The sequence below is a fragment of the Balaenoptera musculus genome, chromosome 9 (genome assembly GCF_009873245.2).
Source record: "Balaenoptera musculus isolate JJ_BM4_2016_0621 chromosome 9, mBalMus1.pri.v3, whole genome shotgun sequence".
Taxonomy (NCBI): domain Eukaryota; kingdom Metazoa; phylum Chordata; class Mammalia; order Artiodactyla; family Balaenopteridae; genus Balaenoptera; species Balaenoptera musculus.
Window position 1 is genome coordinate 55026968 of NC_045793.1, and position 23877 is coordinate 55050844.

A 23877-nucleotide genomic window follows, 5' to 3' on the forward strand; every position below is an offset into this window, starting at 1 on the left:
TAGGATGGGATGAAGGGATAATGAGTCAAATGAGAATATTCCAATAAGAGGAGGAAGAAGTGCCGAATTTTAGCCTAATTCAGCTTTGCTCTGGATCAAACTTTATTAAAATAATGGCTCAATTTTCATTATAATTTCATTCAAAGTTTATGAAGGTTCTTTTCTCAAATTTTATTGATTATGAACTAAACATGTAGGTAAGTTAGGATAAAACATTAAACTCTAGTAATTATCTCTCCTGACATTCTATAGCAGACATACACATTCTATGAGATCTTTGGAGGAACTTTCCTGTATGCAGAAGCTCCACAGTAGATGATGAGGAACAGGAGTAAAACTATGATTCTGGGCACTGACACACTACAGTCCTTGCCTAGTCTTTGCACTGAAGTGCTGGGAACCTCTGGGCAAATCATTGTTGTCTCCATGTTTGTTCCTCCATCTGGGAATAAGGTTAGGCTAGGATTTTTCCTGTATTATTTGTAATATTTTAGGAAGATAGCCATCCTTGATGTCTTTCTGTTGCCTACAATCAAGGCCCAACTCCTTAGCAAGGCACACGAGGTACTTCACGATCTGCCCCCAAATAATTCTCCGTTTTGACTCCAGCAAACTTTTTCTATAAAGGGCAAGAGGGTAAGTATTTTCACCTTTGCAGGCCATTTAGTCTCTGTCACAACAATTTAATATGCCATTTTAGTGCAAAAACAGCCACAGGCAATAGATAAATGAATGAGTATGGTTGAATTCCAATCAAACTTAACCTGCGGACACTGAAATGTGAATTTCGTCTAATTTTCACATGCCACAAAATATATTGTTCTTTTAATTTTTTCTCAACCATTTGTGCAGCTCATGGGACATAAAAAAGAGAAGGCAGTGTGCTGGATTTGGCCTGTGAGCTATAGTCTGCCAGCCCCTAATGTACACTGCTTACACCACACTGAATATCTCACCACTTGCCAAGCAATTGAAGTATTTCCAAGGTTCAGTGACACTGCACACAATGATCCCTTTGCCTAGTACGTCTTTACTTCCACACCCTTGCTCTCTCCTGGAGAATTCCTATAGGCCCATCAAAGCTTGCTCGCATATCGTACCCTTCCCCAAATCTTTTCCGACAATCTTCCCATCCTGATAAATGGCAGCTTCAACCGCTTACTGACTTAAGCCACTCAACCCATGGTTGACTCTTTCTCTCACATCTCACATCTAACCCATGAGCGAATCTTTCCAGCACTCTCTTCAAAATACATCCCCAAACCTTCTCTTCATGACAGTCTGTGACATCGTTATCTCTCACCTGCCCTGTCTGAACCTCTCTCCCAGAGAAGGGAGAAGAGAACACAGAAGCCAGAGTAGTTTTCAACATAGAAGTCAGAGGGATTCTATTAAAATATAAGTCAGGTTATATTATTCTTCTGCTCAAAACCCTCCAATGACCTATTGCACTCAAAGTAAAAACAATGTTCCCTCAAAGCCTAAAATCTCTACCTAAAAATCCCCATTTATTATAAAAATCTCTACTCATCCCACTCCTGCCACAGGGTTGCCTGGCTATTCCTGGAACATGCTGACAAGTTCTCACCTCGGGACGTTCTCACTTGCTGTTCTTCACGCCCGAAATGCTCTTCCTACAGATGTTTGCAAGGATCGCTCATCTGCTTCAGGTTTTTGCTGAAATGGCAAATTCTCAGAGGCCATTTCTAAACACACTTTAAAATTTCAAACTCTACCACCCCAAAGCCTTCATATCCTCTTTCCTGGTTCATTTTCTCCATCACACTTATATTATTCGACATACAATGTGTTATGCTTTTTGGTTTATCATCTATCTCTCCCCACCAGAATTCATGCTGCAAGAGGTCAGGAAATTGAGCCTGTTAGTTAACTGAAGAAACTCTAGTGCCTCAAACAGTGCCTAGAACTTGGTAAATTTGTTGATTATGTACTTTGTGCCACATTCTACTACTAAACCTTCAATGCCAAATCCTTATTAAACATCTCCATGCTCTGAGTCCCTTCAAAATTTATCATTATAAGACACCCATTAAAATCAAGGAAATATATGCTGAAATTTGGCATGGCCATATCAAAAACTTACATTGGACTCTACTTCAGTACAGACTTTGCCATGAATACTAGTATTAAATTTTTAGGGCCTTCTAAGGAGGTGTTCAGATATCAGAGGCATAAAAAAATACTTGCTTTTACATATTTAAGCCAAAATTAAAGTGTAAGATGCATTTTAATGACTGTAAAGGGATGAAAGTATTCATTTAGGTTACAAACTATTACTTTCTTTGGCATAATTTCTCTGCTATAATCTAAAATCTCAACTCGGATTTCTTCTGTATTCAAATCAGTCTTAAAAAATAGTTACCCATACAAGTCTTTAATCAAACTACACCCTCATTTAGTATCTCTTGAGTATGCTTTTTAAAAGTTCAGTTAGCAAGAAAGCCACTTTACTACCAGCAGGGCATATATAGCCATTGACCCTGAAAAAAGAGCTGTGTTCAACCTGGACTAAACCAACAGTAATCAAGCAAGTTAGTGCTTTTATGTAGCAAAGTTTTTGCCACATATGTAAAATTCATGTTAAATCGTTTGGTTTCATTAGTTGTACACTTCTTGTGATGGCAGACCTCAGTAATTGAATAACATTTCAATTACATAAAGTTTAACTTATCTCCAACATTTCCTATCCCATCCATTTGACCCCAGATTTTAAAAAAATAAAGATAAAATAGCACCATAAGAAAGCAATTCAGAGGCAAAAATTCACCAAGTGTCAATATTTAGTTACTAAATTTATACCTAATCAGATATTTTATATATAAGTAACAGAAATTAAATGTTTAGTAAAGAGGAGAAGATATAAAATTAATACGAAATCTTAAATCAAAATTGCCAGATAAGATTAAATTTGTACCTATATCTATTCCAGAATTGTTGCTGGTATAGAGCAATTTGAATTGCTTTAAACAGTACAAACCCTCTTTTTTTAGGATAGGACCAAGGCCAGAATTTTAAAAATATGGTTACCAAAGTCATCAAGATATCTCATCATTATTGTTTATTTGTGCAAATTTCCATTATATAATAACAATTCTCCATACCCCCAACTAAATCAAAATTTAAGCACCTTATCCATCACTCCTAGCATGGGATAAATTAATATATTTAATGGGCTTAGAACAGTATCAAGTACATATTAAGCATTCAATAAATGTTGGTTATTGCTGTTTGGGGCAATGAGAGTAGTAGTATTACAAATTAGAAAACGCACACCACACATAGATTGATATTTCAGGGTGAGTTTTTGAGACAAATGCATATCTTTTTAGAATATCAATTTTACCTGAAAGCAAATAATTTAAAACTTTTTTTGTTAAGATATAAGCATGGATATACAATACAGTTGAATACAGCATTCAAATGAATACTTTAAATAATAAGCTAGATTTTAAAGAAGTTTTTCCATTCATGGAAGAGAGATTTGGGCTACATCCACAGACCCAGGTCAATCTCTTCCTCTTGGGATATTTTGGCAGAAAAAAATCTTCAACAAGCTCTGCTTTATGAAACAACCTCTTTGTGCCTGTAGATAAACAAATACTATGTGTATACCGTCACTTTCCATGTAGATGAAGAGTGAACTCAACACCTTGCTCTATCTACCTTTTCATGGGCCAATATTTTTCCTTGTCCTCCTCCCCAGGAAGGCTTTATATCCTGGACATGTAGAAGCAAACCTGAGCTAATCCTCATGTCTACAATTGCTCTCCCTTTTATTTTGAGCACTGTAGAACCAAGACTGACTAATACCTACCTGCAAATTTCTAAAATGCAGCTGCTTTTTAATACTTGATTAATAAATTATAATTAGGAAATACTAAGTACCATATGTTTGCATTTTGATGAGAAAATTGGAAAGGAGGAAATCAAAATAATGATTTCTCCTGTTCTTAAGAAGTTCTATAGATCTTAATGTTTACATCTTGATTACAAAGCCTCTTCACAATTCACAAGATGTCCCTCAGCTCTGCCTCCCATTTAAATCTGATTAATCCAGATGAACTTGTTCTAACAGTGGGTGGTTTACTGTGATTTATTTTTGGAAATTACTAATGAAAAAGAAAATTTTAAGTTCAAAATACTTGTGTCCTAGGAAAGTAAAACATAACTTTTAGGGAGGCTAAATATCTGAGAATTATACTCAAAGGTGGTATATTTACAGCTTTCTACACTGAGTTGAAAATTTTTTGAATATCCATCTCTCACAAAGCAGCTTCCCACTAGCTATCTATTTTACACATGGTAGTGTATATATGTCAATGCTACTCTCTCAGTTCATCCCACCCTCCCCTCCCCAGCCTGTGTCCACAACTCCATTATCTATGTCTGCATCTCTTTTCCTGCCCTGCCACTAGGTTCATCAGTACCATTTTTCTAGATTCTATATATATGCGTTAATATATGGTATTTGTTTTTCTCTTCACTCTGTATGACAAACTCTAGGTCCATCCACATCACTACAAATGATTCAGTTTCATTCCTTTTTATGGCTGAGTAATATTCCATTGTAGATATGTACCACATCTTCTTTATCCATTCTTCTGTTGATGGACCTTTAGGTCATTTCCATGTCCTGGCTATTGTAAATAGTGCTGCAATGAACACTGGGATACATGTATCTTTTTGCATTATGGTTTTCTCAGGGTATATGCCCACTAGTGGGATTGCTGGGTCATATTATAGTTCTATTTTTAGTTTTTTAAGATACCTCCATACTGTTCTCCATAGTGGCTGTATCAATTTATATTCCCACCAACAGTGCAGGAGGGTTCCCTTTTCTCCACACCCTCTCCAGCATTTATTGTTTGTAGATTTTTTGATGATGGCCATTCTGACCGGTGAGAGGTGGTGCCTCATTGTGGTTTTGATTTGCATTTCTCTAATGATTAGCATGTCGAGCATCCTTTCATGAGTACACCTAATTAATACCAAAACCTGAATATGTGTTCTAGGAAAAAAATAATTTTTCAAATTAACTTATTAGTACTGTATATGTATACTTAATTGTATTCTATATACATGTATTTTATATATATATATATATATATATACACACACACACACACACACACACACAGAGACAAAGTCGTATAACTGTAACAAAAAAAATTGTAGATTAATGTAATATATTCCCAACAGATGAAACTAATAAATAAGCTGAAGCAAGAGAGATAATGTCTTATATTTGCTATCTTTTTTTAATATGATAAAATACATTTATTGGCATTGAGAAAACAAGATGGGCAAGAAGAAGTGGTAATTCTGATGTCCTCACATTTGGAAGTGCTAAAGCATTTTGTACTTGATTCACATATCATCCCTGTAGAATACGTATTACATACATTACAATTAGTTATGGAAGCAGAAATACCAAAAAATTAGTTACTTTGTCTTATTGAAGAAAAAAATCTCCCTAACTGTGGAAAGCAGATTATCCCCCAAAATTAAGCTAGGATTATACATCCTTAAAAAATTTCATGAACACAGAAAGGAAATAAAACAGATGTGAATAGTCTTCTAGATCCTTCACCATTCATTTGTGATTTTACAGATTGTAAGAGAGTTTGAAGTAAGCCCAGTAGAGAAATAAGGCCTAAGTTTTTTCTGTAAACGTATCACTGAAGCTATAAATGTCGAGATCTATTCATATTATAAAGTGAAACCTCTCCCAACTCATAATCCAGAAGAATGCCAACCCATATGAGTCTTCCTGTATTCCCTATACCACAGAGACTAGTCTAGTGCTGGATCTGCCAGCAGCCATCCTTGGAGGATGCTCATGTAAGAGCATCACTGGGGAAAGATTCCTTCCACACACGTACAGCCAGTCACCTGTGTCTCACTTCTACCTGCCAGTAGCGCATGCCAACCTCAAACCCTTCAGAACTCAGGACAGGAAGGTGAAAAGTAAGCTTCCCGGCATTGTAAGGAACATTTGATTTTCTACAAGTGACACCTTTTCTGTCCTCAGATATAAAATTGGGTTGGACAGTTTCACGATCTAGTGTCAAATCTGTCTTAAATGTGCTTATCATTTTATGCAGGCCAAAAAATCATGGAGGGAGACAGCAACTCCCTTTCTTTAATTCCTATGAAAACACTGCTGGGGTTTGGGGGTTTCATACCTGTTGTAGATACTTTAAATACCTGTCAGTAACTCCAGTTTAGACTGCACACACTTTTCTGTTATTTCACTTAATAGATTTTTTTTTAGTGTGGCAATATGGTAAGAAAGTACGGCTTTGTTTTCATTTTTCTTTAACATTTTTCTCTTCCATCAGTAAATCTAAAAAAAAAAAAAAAAAAAAAAATGGCATCCTGCTTTCCCAATAACTGCCGACACTGTTCAAATTTAGAAGACAATTTCCCCTTCTATTCTCCACCTTTGTCCTCACTTCATATGTTTTTTTTTCCGGTTTTTTTGAGCTATAAGTAACATATAACATTTTGAAAGTTTAAGATGTATAACTTATTAATTTGTTACACATATATATTGCAAATAAGTACCACCATAGCATCAGCTAACACCTCCATCACATCACATAATTATCATTTCTTCATGGTGTAAATATTTAAGGTCTATTCTCTTAGCAACTGTCAAGTATACAATACAGTATTAATAACTATAATCACTACATTGTACATTAGATCCCCCAAATTTATGCATCTTAGGTTTGAATCATTTGACCAACATCTCCCCATTGCCCCCACTCCACCCAGCCCCTGGTAACCACCACTATACTCTCTGTTTCTATGAGTTTGGCTTTTTTTGATTCCACATATAAGTGATGTCATACAGTACTTGTCTTTCCTCTTGTTATTGATTTTTAGTTTGACACCACTGTGGTCAGAAAAGATGCTAGATATGATTTCAATCTTCTTAAATTTGCTAAGACTTGTTTGTGACCTATCACATAATCTATCCTAGAGAATGTTCCATGTGCACTTAAGAAGAATGTGTATTCTGCTGCTGGTAGATGGAATATTCTGTATATGTCTGTCAGGTTTGCTCTAAAGTATGGGTCAAGTCCAATGTTTCCTTGTTGATTTTCTGTCTGATTAACCTACGAGCTGTGGAAAGTGGTATGTTGAAGTTCCCTACTGTTATTGTATTGTTTATTTGTCCATTCAGTGCTGTTAGTATTTGCTTCATATTGTTAGGTGCTCCAATGTTGGATGCATATATATTTATGAATGTGATATCTTCTTGATGCATTAACCCCTTTATTTTTATATAATGATGTCTTTGTCTCTTGTTACCATTTTTGGCTTAAAGTCTATTTTGTCTGACAAAGTATAGCTATCCCTGCTCTCTTTTGGTTTCCACTTGTATGGGATATCTTTTTCCATCTCTTCACATTGAGCCTATGTGTGTCCTTAAAGCTGAAGTGAGCCTCTTGCAGGCAGCATATAGTTGGGTCTTGTTTGTTTTACCCATCCATCCACTTTATGTCTTTTGATTGGAGAATTCAATCAATTTACATTTAGAGTAATTATTCATAGTTAAAAACTTACTATTGCCATCTTATTCTTTTCTGGCCGTTATGTAATTTCCTTGTTCCTTTCTTCCTCACTTGCTGCCTTCCTTCTTGAATTGATGATTTTCCATAGTGGTATGCTTTGATTCTCTTCTCTTTATCTTTTGTGAATCTACTGTAGCTTTTTGCTTTGTGGCTTGTATAAGGCCTACATAAAACATCTTATAGATATAATAGTCTATTTTATGCTGATGACCACATTTTGTATTCTTTGAATTCAGAATTTCTTGGATAAAACTCAAAAAAGTAAGAATATATTATAAAATAATTATGACCTAGAAAATTAAATTTCAGAATGGCTAATACATCAGTCAAAACATGTGAAATAGAATGGACACAAGGCAGGGAGTGCTGGAAATTTTCAGTTTTTTTTTAATTTGGGAGGTGATTATATTTGTGATTGATTAATTATATTCCATTGCCCTGTATATTTATGTTTTATATAGGTCTTTGTATGCATTTTACTTTCTACAATTAAAAGGGACTATTAGAAAGGAAAATATAAAATTGTAAAACTATCTATTACCACTAATAAGAGTCCAGCAAGATGGCCAAAAAATAAGATCAACTTCCCTATGGGCCATTACTTTTCTGGTCAATAGCAACTGCAACTAGACAAGAGCAACTATACACTTAAGATACTTAGAAAAGCATCTAACAGGAAATATTCAAGCCTTACATGAAGAAAACCATAAAAGTACTGAATAACATTTCTTTAAGATTCTGAATAAATGGAGAGGTGTACTACTGAATAGCAAGACACAATATAATAAACACATATATAAAATAAAACCTTAATTTAAATATCCTAAGACCTTTTTATTTGAATCCTAAAAATAAATAACTTATGATATATGTTATATACATAATATTTGCTTTTACTTATTCAACTTATTATAAAATTTTTCAAATACAAAGAAAAGCAGATATATACAGGCACATTATAAAATAAATAGCCATAAGCTTAACACTTAGACATAACAATTAATATTTAACCATATCTGTTTATATATTTATTTACTGTAATATAATTTAAAAATTAAGGACTTTATGACACTCTGGTCCAAAGTAGTTTGGGATGAATTTCTAAAAACTAGGAATATTTTTCTATACAACCACAATAAAAGTATAATATTTAACAAAATTAATAATAATTCTATTACTCAGTTCATATTCAAATATTCTTAATTATCCTAAAGATAATTTTCATTGCTAATAGGTTCAAACAAGGATCCCTGCAGGATCTGCATGTGGCATTTGGTTGTTGTATATTTTATCTCTTTTAATATAGAGTAGGACTCATATTACTGCACACACACACACATACATACAGACACACTTTTTCTTTTCTTGTCATTGACTTAAAGAACAAAAAAGGAAAATTATATAAGTTGTCCTATGTTATGAACTATGTTTGAGATTTTTCTGACTGTTTTTTCATGGTCTTGTTTAGCATTTTCTTTTTTTATGCCCACTATTTCCTGAAGAATAGAAGTTAGATGTATAGCCTTGTTTAGACTCAGGTTTAATTTTTTTAGTAGAAATGTTTAATAGGTGACACTGGTTCTACTTATAGCATCGTATTTAGAGATACAGAACATCTGGTTGTCCACTGCTAGTGTTGGTATGGTTGATCATTGGGTTTGCATGGGGAGAGCCTGATTACTCCACTGCCAAGTTAGATTCTTTCCTTTTCCAACCTTAAAGAAATCCTTAGGCTCGTAATTTGTCACCATGAAATTTTGAGTTTTCCAGCACCTCTCACTTAATGGTTTAGCATGCACTAATAATCTTTGCCTGAATCAATTATTTCAATATGGATTTTTTAAAAAGATTTTTCTAATTGTATTATTTATTCCACATTGATTAGTTGCCATTCTTCAAAAAAAAAAATCTGTTTTTAACTGAGACACTTTGGCTTCTCTGAAATTCATTTCCAGTTAGAATAAATGGAAGAATAAATGCTTAATACTTTCTTTTTAATTACCAATGTATATGTTTAAAAGTTAGTATAATGGTCATCTCTGCTGATAAGAAATAAGGCTTATTTTGTTTTCTTTATGATATCATTATGGACTGTATCCATGCGTTTCAAATCAATTATAGCCATTTTTCTTTCAATGATAAAATTGTCCCACCTTCAGCCAAGGAGCCCTTGGCTTCTATGCTGTTTTCATAAGACTCCATCAGTCCTTGAAAGCCTCTTTGCTTTTTGGTGCAACAAGCTCTCCTTGGCTCACTTTTCTTTTCTTTTCTTTTCTTTTTTTATAATTTGTTTATTCATTTATTTTATTTTTGGCTGCATTGGGTCTTCATTGCTGCACACAGGCTTTCTCTAGTTGTAGCGAGTGGGGGCTACTCTTCGTTGTGGTGTGCAGGCTTCTCATTGCGGTGGCTTCTCTCATTGAGGAGCACGGGCTGTAGGCGTGCAGGCTCAGTAGTTGTGGTACACGGGCTCGGTAGTTGTGGCGCACAGGCTCAGTAGTTGTGGCACATGGGTATAGTTGCTCGGCGGCATGTGGGATCTTCCCCGACCAGGGACTGAACCCGTGTCCCCTGCATTGCAGGCAGATTCTTAACCACTGCACCACCAGGGAAGTCCCTTGGCTCACTTTTTTGCATTACCTGTTTCATACTTGGAAACTGCCGTAGCCTTTAAGGAACCTTGTTATCTGTGGTGAATTATATTTAGAGACCCATATCAGAGTACTGAAAAGGTTCACTGCTAGGGGTAGTTTATTCTCCCTTTCCTGAACAGAGCTAGAAAATATAATTTTTAATTAATAAAAATCATGAGTTCATATGATTATTTCCAAAACACATTGAACATTAAATTTTTATTCAGATTGTTTTATTTTATACTGATTTCTTTTTGCCTACATAAGAAGTTAAGTAATACTGCTATTAAAGTTAAAACAACTAAGTAAAATTAATACACTGAGTGAAAAAATCATAGTTTTTAAATCCTTAGAATATGTCACTACAAGGTATAGTTATAAGACCAAATGGTATCAGCCCAGAATTATTAAATACAGATCAATGAAAGAAAATTAAGATTTAAGAAAGATAAAAGAGGCATTTCAAACCAGGGGGGTTTAGTCCATTCATGGTGCTATAATAGAATACCATCGATTATGTAGCTTTTAAGCAACAGAAATTTATTTCTCATAGTTCTGGAGGTTAGAAGTTCAAGACCTAGGTGTGGGCAGATTCAGTGTCTGGTGAGGGTCTACTTCCTGGGTCATAGACAGTGGTCTTCTCACTATAACCTCACATGGGAAGGGGGCAAGGGAGCTCTCTTGGGCCTCTTTTTATAAGGACTCTTCCCTCATGACCGATCACCTACCATAACCTTGGTGGTTAGGATGTCAACATATGAATTTTGCAGGGGACACAAACATTCAGTCTATGACAAGCACTGAATATGAGAACATCTAATAAATGGTATACATACGGTCAGCCACACTCAGAAAAAATCTGTTACTCTGTCAAACATATACAAAAATAAATTTCACCTGGATTCAAAAGCTAAAGTATAATAATACAATATATTAAAGACACTTCCAATCTTAGAGAAAGGAATGCTTTCCTAAACAAGATGTAAAATCCAGATTCAAAAAAGGAAAAGATTAAAGACTACTCGAAACAAAGGTATAAGATACAGGATACTGTGAGAAAATATTTTCAAACACATTATATCATTATATGATAAGGAAGAATTCTTATAAATTAATTTTTAAAGACAAAACTTGAATTTAAAATGGAAAGATGTGGACATGTAACTTACTAAAAAAAAACAAATATCTGAAAAGATGGTCAGCTGCACTAATATTGAAGAAAAAACAAGCTAAAATAAAAGCAAGATACCATTTTTGGCAAAGATACTGACAAAAATTAAAATGATTCAATGTTAGCAAGGGTGCAGGAAGTAGAAATTCTAAAAAAGTTATGGTGGAACTGTAAATTGGAACATCTTTTTTGAAGGGCAGTGTGTTAATCAATCAAAATGTTGAATCTTGGGACTTCCCTGGTGGCACAGTGGTTAAGACTGCACTTGCCAATTCAGGGGACATGGGTTTGATCCCTGCTCTGGGAAGGTTGAACATGCCACGGAGCAACTAAGCTCATGAGCAACAACTACTGAGCCTGTGCTCTAGAGCCCACGAGCCACAACTACTGAGCCCATGAGCCACAGCTACTGAAGCCCACTTGCCTAGAGCTCGTGCTCTGCAACAAGAGAAGCCACCACAATAAGAAGCCCGCGCACCACAACGAAGAGTAGCCCCCGCTCACCACAACTAGAGAAAGCCTGCACGCAGCAATGAAGACCCAATGCAGCCAAAAAAATTAAATTAAAATAAAAATTTTTTAAAATGTTGAATCTTTATGGCACAGTAGTTTCATTTCTAGTCATCTAACCATTAGAAACACAGAGGCAAAATGATATATGTAAAGGAATAGTCATTAAAGCATTGCTTATTATAATGAAAACTTCTAAACAACTTCATTGTCCATTGATATGTAAATGGTCAAAAATCTGTTGTACATTTATAATAAAAAGAAGATATATGTATACTGATTTAATGAGATATTTATAGCATAGACTATGTATGGTATGAGCCAATTTATTTTTTAAGACATATATGCAAAAATATGCAAATATTGCACATACTCTATGGATATATATACATGAGGACTCAGTTTCTGTCATATGTAGATATGAATAGATAGCATCTCTGTGTAGTGTATGTGACAAGAAGAGAAATAACTAATAGCTAGCAGAAGGATTTGTTTTACAGAGAAAGCAATTATTTTTGGAACAATAACCTGATAAGCACTTGAAATAAATAGCAAAACCCAGAGAATGGATGTTGGTTTATAGCAAGGTTTCGAAGAATGGGGCAATATCCCTGTGCATGACCCAGGAGAGCAATATTCCAGAGGAGGCAGGAGGTGGCAGAACAGATGAGAGAGGGTGAGGAATGAGAAGAAAGAATCCAAGAAAGATGAGAAACAGAGGAGGGTGGCCAAACATAAGTGGTGAAGTGATTAAGAAATACTTTAGAGAAGAGAGAATCTCTAAAATGAGATTCTGAGATGTTCGTAGCATTGCTCAAAGGGATCCTTACTGGTGATGTACATCATCCAAAGAAATCTGACATAGCATAAATGTTCTATGTGGGCAAGTTATTGTAAAAAAAAAAAACAACAACAACAGTAAACGGGGGCTTATGTAACCTCTGGGGAATACAACATAAAATAGCCATGTATAAAGAAGACCCCTGAAAATAAAGTGACAATAAGAACAGTAAGACAATAAGAAGCCCCCAGGCATCCAGAGAAATCTTATTGAAAGAGGTGGAAACATTGCATGGGGTAAAGTTTTAGATCCTTTTGTACAGCTCTCAATGGTCCAGGAGAACCCAGGCAACATTTGATTGTATGTGCTTTTGGATTGCTTGATTTTTTTAAACTATGAAAATGTATTACTACTGTATAAAGAGAAAGGAGGGAGGGAAGGAGGAGGGGAGGAAGGAGGGAGGAGGAGGAAAAAAAGGAAAAAAATACATGGATAGCTGGCATCCAGTAATGAACTAGAACTAGGAGTAAACCTAGCTAAATAATGTCCAATTATCATTCACCTTCCCTCTACGAGTTCCTCCTTCAACGTCCCCATTTCAGTTAATGATACTGCTGCTTAACCAATCACTTCACCTTAAACTTTGCAATCATTTTTCATTCTCCAACCCTACATTCTTCTTCACTTCAATTAGTTGCAATGACCTGATGTATCAACCTTGATTGAAAATTAAAATCCTCTTTCATCTAAAAAAAGGCATCCTCTTCACCTCAGATCTTCAGAAGGAAAGTACAAGTTCTATGGAAAAAGAGGTGAGATGTTCACCTAACCAGCCAGATCAGGCATAAGCAACCTTGGTAATGAAATGGTAACATATAATGCAGGCTGTTCAACCTCATATCCAATCCTACATATCATATCTCCTACATGCAGCCCCTCCTCTCTATTCTGATTGCCACTGTCCTCATTCAACTGGTATCACCTGGATGATGAACCTTCTTACCTAGACAATGGTAGATGCCTACTAAATATTCTGGCATGTCATCTCTACTCACTTCACTCCATTCTGTGTGAAGATTCTAGGTTAATATTTGTTTCAGTCATGATTCTAGATTGTAAGCCACCAAAACTGACTTGGGCTAACTTAAACAGAAACAGTATTGTACACAGAATATCAGAAGTCCTCAAAGTCAGGTGGAAAGCTAAAGAAACAAGTTCAGGAAATTGGGAAGAATCAAAGAAGGCCAGAAAGTGGGGAATATAGTCAAGATCACGTTTTGAGAAGAGACAGGGGAGGACTCAGCCATTGATGCCATACCACTGGACACTCCTCACTGCCCCAGCTGGATACACTGTCAACATGATAGTTTGCTTTATGTCACTACATCATTCTGTTAATCCCTAAAGTTAAAAAAAATTCGTGGGAGTTTAAAATTGGCTGAGTCAAGGCCATGTGGCTCTGGCTTCAAGTGGAGAGAAGAAATGTCTGCCCCCTCTTTGGTTTTCATAGTGGAAAACAGACCTCAGCCTCCAACTAATACCTCATAACAGGGACTTCCCCCAAAATAGGAATGGTGATTAGATTCTGGGTAGCCAAAAAAAAAACCCAGTAATGTTAACCACCATCTTCTTTAAAGGAAACCCTTACCTTTGAATTCACATTCCTTACCAGAGGAACTGGTAGAGGGAAGATGAATGATTATTGGACATTATTTAGCTGGTTTTGCTCCTACTTCTAGTTCATTACAGGATGCCAGCCAGCCATGTATTCTTTTACTTTCCCCCCTCCCTCTTTCCCTTCTTTTCATACAATAGTAATACATTTTCATAGTTAAAAAAAAAATCAAGGCAATAATCACTCCATCTCCCAAACTCCCTTTTGGCTTTTTCTTCTTTTAATTGATTCTTCACTGACCACTCTTCAGTCCCATTGCACCTTTCAGATAGTTCCTTCTGCTAGTAACGATCCTTCCTTATTTCTACCTGTACAAAAGTTACACCACCTGCAAGGCCTCCCCTAGCAAATGCAACCTCTTTCAAAAATCTTCCTTGTTTCCAGATAATCTCTCTGTGGTCCCAACTTATTACACTTACATTCTTCCTAATTTATATTTTAATTATTTGCATGCATTCTATCTCTCCCTCTAGATTGCAACCTCTTTAAGAACAGAGTACGATTTATTTTTCATGTTTTTACAAATATCTTTAATATAGGTGCCAAATAAATGCGGACTGATAGCGCAAATGTAGTACTCAAAAGCAGACCTAAAACATAATACTTCACAAGCAGAAATTGGTTACTAAATTGCTATGGAACAAAAAGACAAGGATGTTATAATAATAGAAATGGCCTCTACTTTAAGAAAGCTTGATGTAAACATATAAATCTGAATTTATGAAACTCTCTCTCTTTATATATTTACCTAACAAAGGTGTTCAGTTTAAAAAAGATTTACTTAAAACCTTTAAAAGGTAAACTTGCTAGGAGTATTAAAATATCATTTGACTTGCAAAAATATGTTATTTTAAATATCTATTGTATAAAGAAAGGTGCACATATACATAAACACAAAGGATGAAATCCTTTCATCAAACTCCTACTCTTCCAAAAATATCCTCTCTGGCTCTGTGATCTACAAGTAAACAAGGAGGGAAAAAGATAGAGCTGCTTTAGCAGAAAGCTACAAATGGTGATTGAAGGGTTTGGAAAAAGATCTATTAAAGGAGGTCAAGAAAATGGATATTATTCAGTTTGAAGATTAAAGGTTGATTTGGGACAATTTAATAACAATCTATAAATACATGAAGGGCTCTCACACAAGGAATAATCACCAGCTACTCTCCAACTCCAATTTGGACCAGAACAAGAGAAAAATTATGTTAGATAAAGGGAAGAATTCTTGAAAGTAAAATCATTTAATACTAAAATGGAGAGCTAAGGAGAGTTGTGCACTCTTGCTGCATGTGAGAGGGCTTTAAAATGTGGCTCAAAGCACACAACCTGCCCAGAGGTAAAAGAATGCATGAGATAACCTTTCAAAGTCTTTTTCAATGTCTGGAGTCAGAATTTTTAAATTTATTTCTCTCTTAGAAAATCTTACTGTTTTTTAAGATTCCCTGTTTCGCCTACGAAAAACTGTATTGAAAGAATAATTTTAGGACTTGGTTATATTCCAATTTTCTCCCACATCCATCTTAAAGTTCTGCCATTTTGATGATTACTTTCTGGCATCTATTTGAGTGTTAAACATTGGGAGAAGGTGAGCAAGAACATACGCAATATAAATTTTGAAATATACTATAGTTAGCTTCCTCTATATTATAGTTCTTGATAAAAGAACTATATATTGATACTTGATAAAAGAGCAACATATATTCTTGATAAAAGAGCTAAATATAATATATGACAAAATTTATATTACATATGCTCTTGCTCACCCTCTTCATACCCAAGAATATTCTAGCAAAGCATGACTCCTCCACCTCCATAGCTCTACCTTCTCCCATACCCCAAAGTTGGCTTACATTTGGATCAAAGAACCCCTTCTGCCTCTGTGTTACTTCGCACAAGCTTGTGTGTAACGTTGATACAGATCAAAAAAATTAATAAACGGAGAGATGAAAATAGTGTGGAGATAGCCATGACACAACGAGCCTCAAGGTTAACCATGTTACATCTTACATTAACATTTCTATTTGTTTTCAACTACCTCCATTTTAGCAGAGGAAACTAATCAAGTATGATGAAAGTCTCAGAATTTAAAGAAAACTAGATTTTTTCCTAAAAATCTCTATATACAAACAATGTATTCAATTCAAGGAAGTTAAAGAGTTGTTAAAATAATTTTATCAGTGTATCAGTCAAAGTTCTCCAGAAAAATAGGAGATACACAGAGAGATAGATTTTAAGGAATTGGCTCACAAGATTGTGTGGGCTGGCAAATGTGTGTATCAGGTCAGCTGGCTGGTAATTCAGACAGGAGTTGATGGTGCAGTCTTGGTCACAAATTTGTAGAGCAGGCTCGCTGGCTGGAAATTCAGGGAGCATTTCTGTGTTACAGTCTTGAGGCACAATTCCTTCTTCTTCAGGAAATCTCAGTTTTTATTCCTAAGGACTTCAACTGATTGGATGAGGCCCACTCATCAAAAGTGGTCTCCTTCATTTAAACTCAACAGATTTTAGGTGCTAATTATATCTACAAAATTACAAGATGCTAATTACATCTTCACAGAAAAATCTAGACTAGTGTTTGACCAAACAACTGGGTACATAGCGTAGCTAAGCGGATGCATTAAAATTTAACCAACACAAATGGGTTTCTTGTTTTTAAACAAGTAGGAGTTTTCACTGGCTTTCTTTGTTCTGAAGTCCCTGAATCTCTGCAATGAACTCATCCATGATAATAAGTGTAGGTGATTTGCAAGCAATTCAATTTGTATATTCATTCTTTGTGTATTCATTCATTTAGTCAGCAAATGTTTATTGAGCATTCTATGGCCTGGCACTGTCCTACGTGCTAGGGATATAGAATTCAGAAGCTAGATTCGAGGGAGAAATCAAAAGCTTTACAGACAAGCAAAAGCTAAGAGAATTCAACACCACCAAACCAGCTCTACAACAAATGTTAAAGGAACTTCTCTAAGTGGGAAACACAAGAGAAAAAAAGGACCTACAAAAACAAACCAAAAACAATTAAGAAAATGGTCATAGGAACATACATATTGATAATTACCTTAAATGTGAATGGATTAAATGCTCCAACCAAAAGACACAGCTCACTGAATGGATACAAAAACAAGACCCATATATATGCTGTCTACAAGACACGCACTTCAGACCTAGGGACACATACAGACTGAAAGTGAGGGGATGGAAAAAGATATTCCATGCAAATGGAAATCAAAAGAAAGCTGGAGTAGCAATACTCATGTCAGATAAAATAAACTTTAAAATAAAGAATGTTACAAGAGACAAGGAAGGACACTACATAATGCCCAAGGGATCAATCCAAGAAGAAGACATAACAATTATAAATATATACACACCCAACATAGGAGCACCTCAATACATAAGGCAAATGCTAACAGCTATAAAAGAGGAAATCGACAGTAACACAATAATAGTGGGGGACTTTAACACCTCACGTACACCAATGGACAGATCATCCAGACAGAAAATTAATAAGGAAACACAAGCTTTAAATGACACAATAGACCACATAGATTTAATTGATATTTATAGGACATTCCAAGTGAAAACAGCAGATTACACTTTCTTCTCAAGTGCACACAGAACATTCTCCAGGATAGATCACAACCAGGGTCACAAATCAAGCCTTGGCAAATTTAAGAAAATTGAAATCATATCAAGCATCTTTTCTGACCACAATGCTATGAGATTAGAAATAAATTCCAGGGAAAAAAATGTAAAAAACACAAGCACATGGAGGCTAAACAATACATTACTAAATAACCAAGAGATAACTGAAGAAATCAAAGAGGAAATCAGAAAAATACCTAGAGACAAATGACAATGAAAACACGGTGATCCAAAACCTATGGGATGCAGCAAAAGCAGTTCTAAGAGGGAAGTTTATAGCAATACAATCCTATGTCAAAAAACAAGAAAAATCTCAAACAATCTAATCTTACACTTAAACGAACTAGAGAAAGAAGAACAAACAAAACCCAAAGATAGCAGAAGGAAAGAAATCATAAAGATCAGAACAGAAATAAATGAAATAGAAACAAAAAAAACAATAGCAAAGATCAATAAAACTAAAAGCTGGTTCTTTGAGAAGATAAACAAAACTGATAAACCTTTACCCAGACTCATCAAGAAAAAAAGGAAGAACTCAAATCAACAGAATTAGAAATGAAAAAGGAGTAGTTACAACAGACACCACAGAAATACAAAGTATCCTAAGAGACTACTATAAGCAACTCTATGCCAATAAAATGGACAACCTGGAAGAAATGGACAAATTCTTGGAAAGATACAATTTTCCAAGACTGAACCAGGAAGAAATAGAAAATATGAACAGACCAATCACAAGTAATGAAATTGAAACTGTGATTAAAAATCTTCCAACAAACAAAAGTTCAGGACCAGATGGCTTCACAGGTGAATTCTATCAAACATTTAGAGCAGAGCTAACACCCATCCTTCTCAAACTCTTCCAAAAAAAATTGCAGAGGAAGGAACACTCCCAAACTCATTCTATGAGGCCACCATCACCTTGGTACCAAAATCAGACAAAGATACTACAAAAAAAGAAAATTACAGACCAATATCACTGATGAATATAGATGCAAAAATCCTCAACAAAATACTAGCAAACAGAATCCAACAACACATTAAAAGGATCATACACCATGATTAAGTGGGATTTATCCCAGGTATGTAAGGATTCTTCAATATACACAAATCGATCAATGTGATACACCATATTAACAAACTGAAGAATAAAACCATATGATCATCTCAATAGATGCAGAAAAAGCTTTTGACAAAATTCAATAGCCATTTATGATAAAAACTCTCCAGAAAGTGGGCATAGAGGGAACCTGCCTTAACATAATAAAGGCCATATATGACAAACATCATTCTCAATGGTGAAAAACTGAAAGCATTTCCTCTAAGATCAGGAACAAGACAAGGATGTCCACTCTCTCCACAATTATTCAACATAGTTTTGGAAGTCCTAGCCATGGCAATCAGAGAAGAAAAAGAAAGAAAAGGAATACAAATTGGAAAAGAAGAAGTAAAACTGTCACTGTTTGCAGATGACATGATACTATAAATAGAGAATCCTAAAGATGCCACCAGAAAACTACTAGAGCTGATCAATGAATTTGGTAAAGTTGCAGGATACAAAATTAATGCACAGAAATCTCTTGCATTCCTATACACTAACAAAGAGAGATCAGAAAAAGAAACTAAGGAAACAATCCCATTCACTACTGCAACAAAAAGACTAAAATACCTAGGAATAAACCTACCTAAGGAGGTAAAAGACCTGTACTCAGAAAACTATAAGACACTGATGAAAGAAATCAAAGATGACACAAACAGATGGTGAGATATGCCATGTTCTTGGATTAGAAGAATCAACATTGTGAAAATGACTATACTACCCAAAGCAATCTACAGATACAATGCAATCCCTATCAAATTACCAATGGCATTTTTTACAGAACTATAACAAAAAATTTCACAATTTGTATGGAAACACAAAAGACCCCGAATAGCCAAAGCAATCTTGAGGGGAAAAAAATGGAGCTGGAGGAATCAGACTCCCTGACTTCAGACTATACTACAAAGCTACAGTAATCAAGACAATATGGTACTGGCACAAAAACAGAAATATAGATCAGTGGAAAAGGATAGAAAGCCCAGAGATAAACCGACGCACCTACGGTCAACTAATCTATGACAAAGGAGGCAAGAATATACAACGGAGAAAAGACAGCCTCTTCAATAAGTGGTGCTGGGAAAACTGGATAGCTACATGTAAAATAATGAAATTAGAACACTCCCTAACACCATACACAAAAATAAACTCAAAATGGATTAAAGACCTGAATGTGAGACCGGATACTCTAAAACTCTTAGAGGAAAACATAGAAAGAACAGTCTTTGACATAAATCACAGCAAGATCTTTTTTGACCCACCTCCTAGAATAATGGAAATAAAACAAAAATAAACAAATGGGACCTAATGAAACTTAAAAACTTTTGCATAGCAAAGGAAAGTATAAACAAGAAGAAAAGGCAACCCTCAGAACAGGAGAAAATATTTGCAAATAAATCAATGGACAAAGGATTATCACCAAAATATATAAACAGCTCATGCAGCTCAATATTAAAAAAACAAACAACCTAATCAAAAAATGGGCAGAAGATCTAAATAGACATTTCTCCAAAGAAGACATACAGATGGCCAAGAGGTAAGTCAGAAAGGGAAAAATGTCATATATTAACACGTATATGTGGAATCTAGAAAAATAGTACAGATGAACTGGTTTGCAAGGCAGAAATAGAGACACAGATGTAGAGAACAAACGTATGGACACTAAGGGGGGAAAGTGGGGGGGTGGGGGTGGGATGAACTGGGCAACTGGGATTGACATATATACACTAGTATGTGTAAAATAGATAACTAATAAAAACCTGCTGTATTAAAAAAAAGAAAAAAAGAAATGCAGAAGCTAGACAAGGCCCTTGTCATCATGGACCTTATATTTATCTTGTTTAGAGTAGTTACTACCACTCAATATTATACTTTATATCTACTTGCTTATTTATTATTTTAACCTCACAGTAATATCAATATCAATAAGCTGGGGACATTATCTGGGTTTTTTTTTATTGCTTTATGCCCAGCACATCCAGTTTCAGGTAGATAATAGGTAATCAAGACATGTGCTAAATGAATTAATGAATGGTCCAGTACATCTTGCAGATGATAAATCAAAGACCCAGAGAAGTTGACTTATTTAAAGTCATACAATTTTAATTATTCAACCAGGAATAGGTCACAAATATCCAGGCTCAAATATCTTTCAATAAACCACACATATAAAAGGTACATTCAATAAACATTTGTAAAAACCATGTTGATTTATGAAAATAATGGTCCCAACAAAGAGCAATTACGCTGATGAATTAGTCCAAGAGTATCATTCATTTTTCATCATATTCCTTCCTCCACTAATTTAATGTCTATTTGACCACTTTCTTCAATCTTGAATTTAAAAATATAGCCTTGGGACTTCCCTGGTGGCACAGTGGTTAAGAATCTGCCTGCCAATGCAGGGACACAGGTTCAAGCCCTGGTCCAGGAAGATCCCACATGCCACGGAGCAACTAAGCCCGTGCACCACAACTACTGAGCCTGCACTCTGGAGCCCTCCAGCCACAACTACTGAGTCTGTGTGCCACAACTAATGAAGCCCACACACCTAGAGCCCATGCTCCGCTACAAGAGAAGCCACCCCAATGAGAAGCGTGTGCACTGCACGGAAGAGTAACCCCTGCTCGCTGCAACTAGAGAAAGCCCGCACACAGCAACAAAGATCAACACAGCCAAAAATACATAAATAAAAATAAAAATAAATTTGTAAAATAAAGTTTTTTTAAATTAAAAAAATAAAAATAAAAAGACAGCCTTGGTATTTTAGAACAAAGGTATAATAACTAGAACTCCACTGACAACTGCAAATTAGTACAAGGAGTTTGAGTCCTAATATAAATAAATTACTCTATCAACCTACACTGCCTAACTTTGATACACATAGTTTAGAACTTAAACTAAACTGTAATAGCTTGATCGCAAGTTTTCTCCAACAATAACCCTGCTTTCCTATTGGAAATTCATTTCATGAGGTGGAAATGGAAAAAGTACTCAAACTTCTACATTCCCTTTTGCACCCTGGGAGCAGGGAGGGGACCACACTCAGAACAAGTCATGCAAAGTACTCCAGAAATTGTTTCAAAGAAGCTATACGGCCTGAGTAGGGCTGATCAGAGGCCATCTATGAGGTTCCTCTAAGGCCAGTAAGTATAAGAACCCAAACAGTTGAAGCTGCTGGCAACGATCTTTTCAATCATGTGGAGAGAACTAGCCTATAAACAAAGTCATTTTAGTAGAGAGAAAAACTGAAAAATGGGAGAATGAGAAACCTAATAATATACCTTGAGGGTCCAGATCCAGTTGTGCCTGAATTTCAGATGTTCAATTACATGGGTCAATAAGTATGTTTTTTTATTTAAGAACATTAACAAGAAAAGCTCTGATAAATATAGTACTACAAGTGTAAGCTCTATAAATGTTGAGATTTTGATTCACTGCTATATCACCAGCATCTACAATGGTACCTTATCATCTAGAAGGCAATCAATAAACATTTGAAATAAAGGATCCAGTGTCCATGGTGTCTAAGTCACCATGGTTAAAAAGTGCAAAGAAAGTCAAGCCAAGATCACTGTCACTGATGTAAATCACACAGCCCAAAAGCACTACCACGCACTGCTATCTGTTATCTCATTCATCTTGACAACACAGGAGATAGTCATTATTATCCTCATTTCACAAATGAGGAAATTGAACTCAGAGAGGCTAATTAATTTGCCCAAGGTCATACAGTAAACGATGGAGTGGGGATTGAATCTCAGGTGTTCTGTCTGACTCTAATGTCTACATGTGTCTCTGTAATTACAATACTATATTATTTTATTTTAAGAATATTTTTTATCAATGTCATTAGTCATTTGACACAACAGAGCAACTTTAACCCAAATTTTTATTTTTAAATAAAAATTTCAAAGAACTAAAGGTCAAACGACTTGTACCAAATCAAGCAGCAAGAATAAAAAGGCTGTAAATAGATGACAATATTCACCACTTGCTGTTTAAGCCTATCTTAATCAATTTTAGCTGCTATAATAGAATACCATAGACTGGAGAGCTTAAATAGCAAACATTTATTTCTCACAGTTCTGGAGGCTGGGAAGTCCATGATTAAGGTGTTGGCAGATCCAGTGTCAGATGAAAGCCTGCAACCCCTTTTACTGATGGCCACTTTTTTGTTGTATCCTTACATGGGAGAGAGAGAGAGAGTAAGCAAGCTCTGGTGTCTCTTCTTATGAGGGAACTAATACCATTCACGAGGGCTCCCAAAGGCCGCCAAACCTAATACCATCACATTGGACGTTACAATTTCAATATAAAAATTTTGAGGGGACACAAACATTCAGTTCATAACAAGTCCCCTGGATCATATACATGTCAAGCCATTTTCTAAGCACTAAAATAAAAGAATACACTGAAAGCTAAATTACATACAAAGAATGTTCTTGGCCACTAATGGAAGATTAGATTTAGGACATCACTTAAAAGTAGTAAAAAGTTGACTAATATTAGTGGGTAGCTCTTCCCATAGGCCTATACCCAAATGTATGAATGTTTACAGGCAATTTGGTGATTTTGAATATGATTGTGTACAATTTGCCATCACTCACATCGTATAAATATTTGTGTCTCTCATTATTGAAGTTGAGGTCAAGAATTTTGGTTCCAAAAGATATATGATAGCCTTCTAGTATCAAATCTTTCCAGTTCTCCTCCTAAAACTCACATGCAGCAAAGGGAATAATAAAGTTGAAAAATTATTACC

At 35.3% G+C, this 23877-nt stretch overlaps 1 pseudogene; it reads left to right on the forward strand.

Moving 5' to 3' along the window:
* Positions 1-1570: 1570 nt before the first annotated feature.
* Positions 1571-23877, forward strand: part of LOC118900540 — a 28994-nt pseudogene continuing 6687 nt past the window's right edge.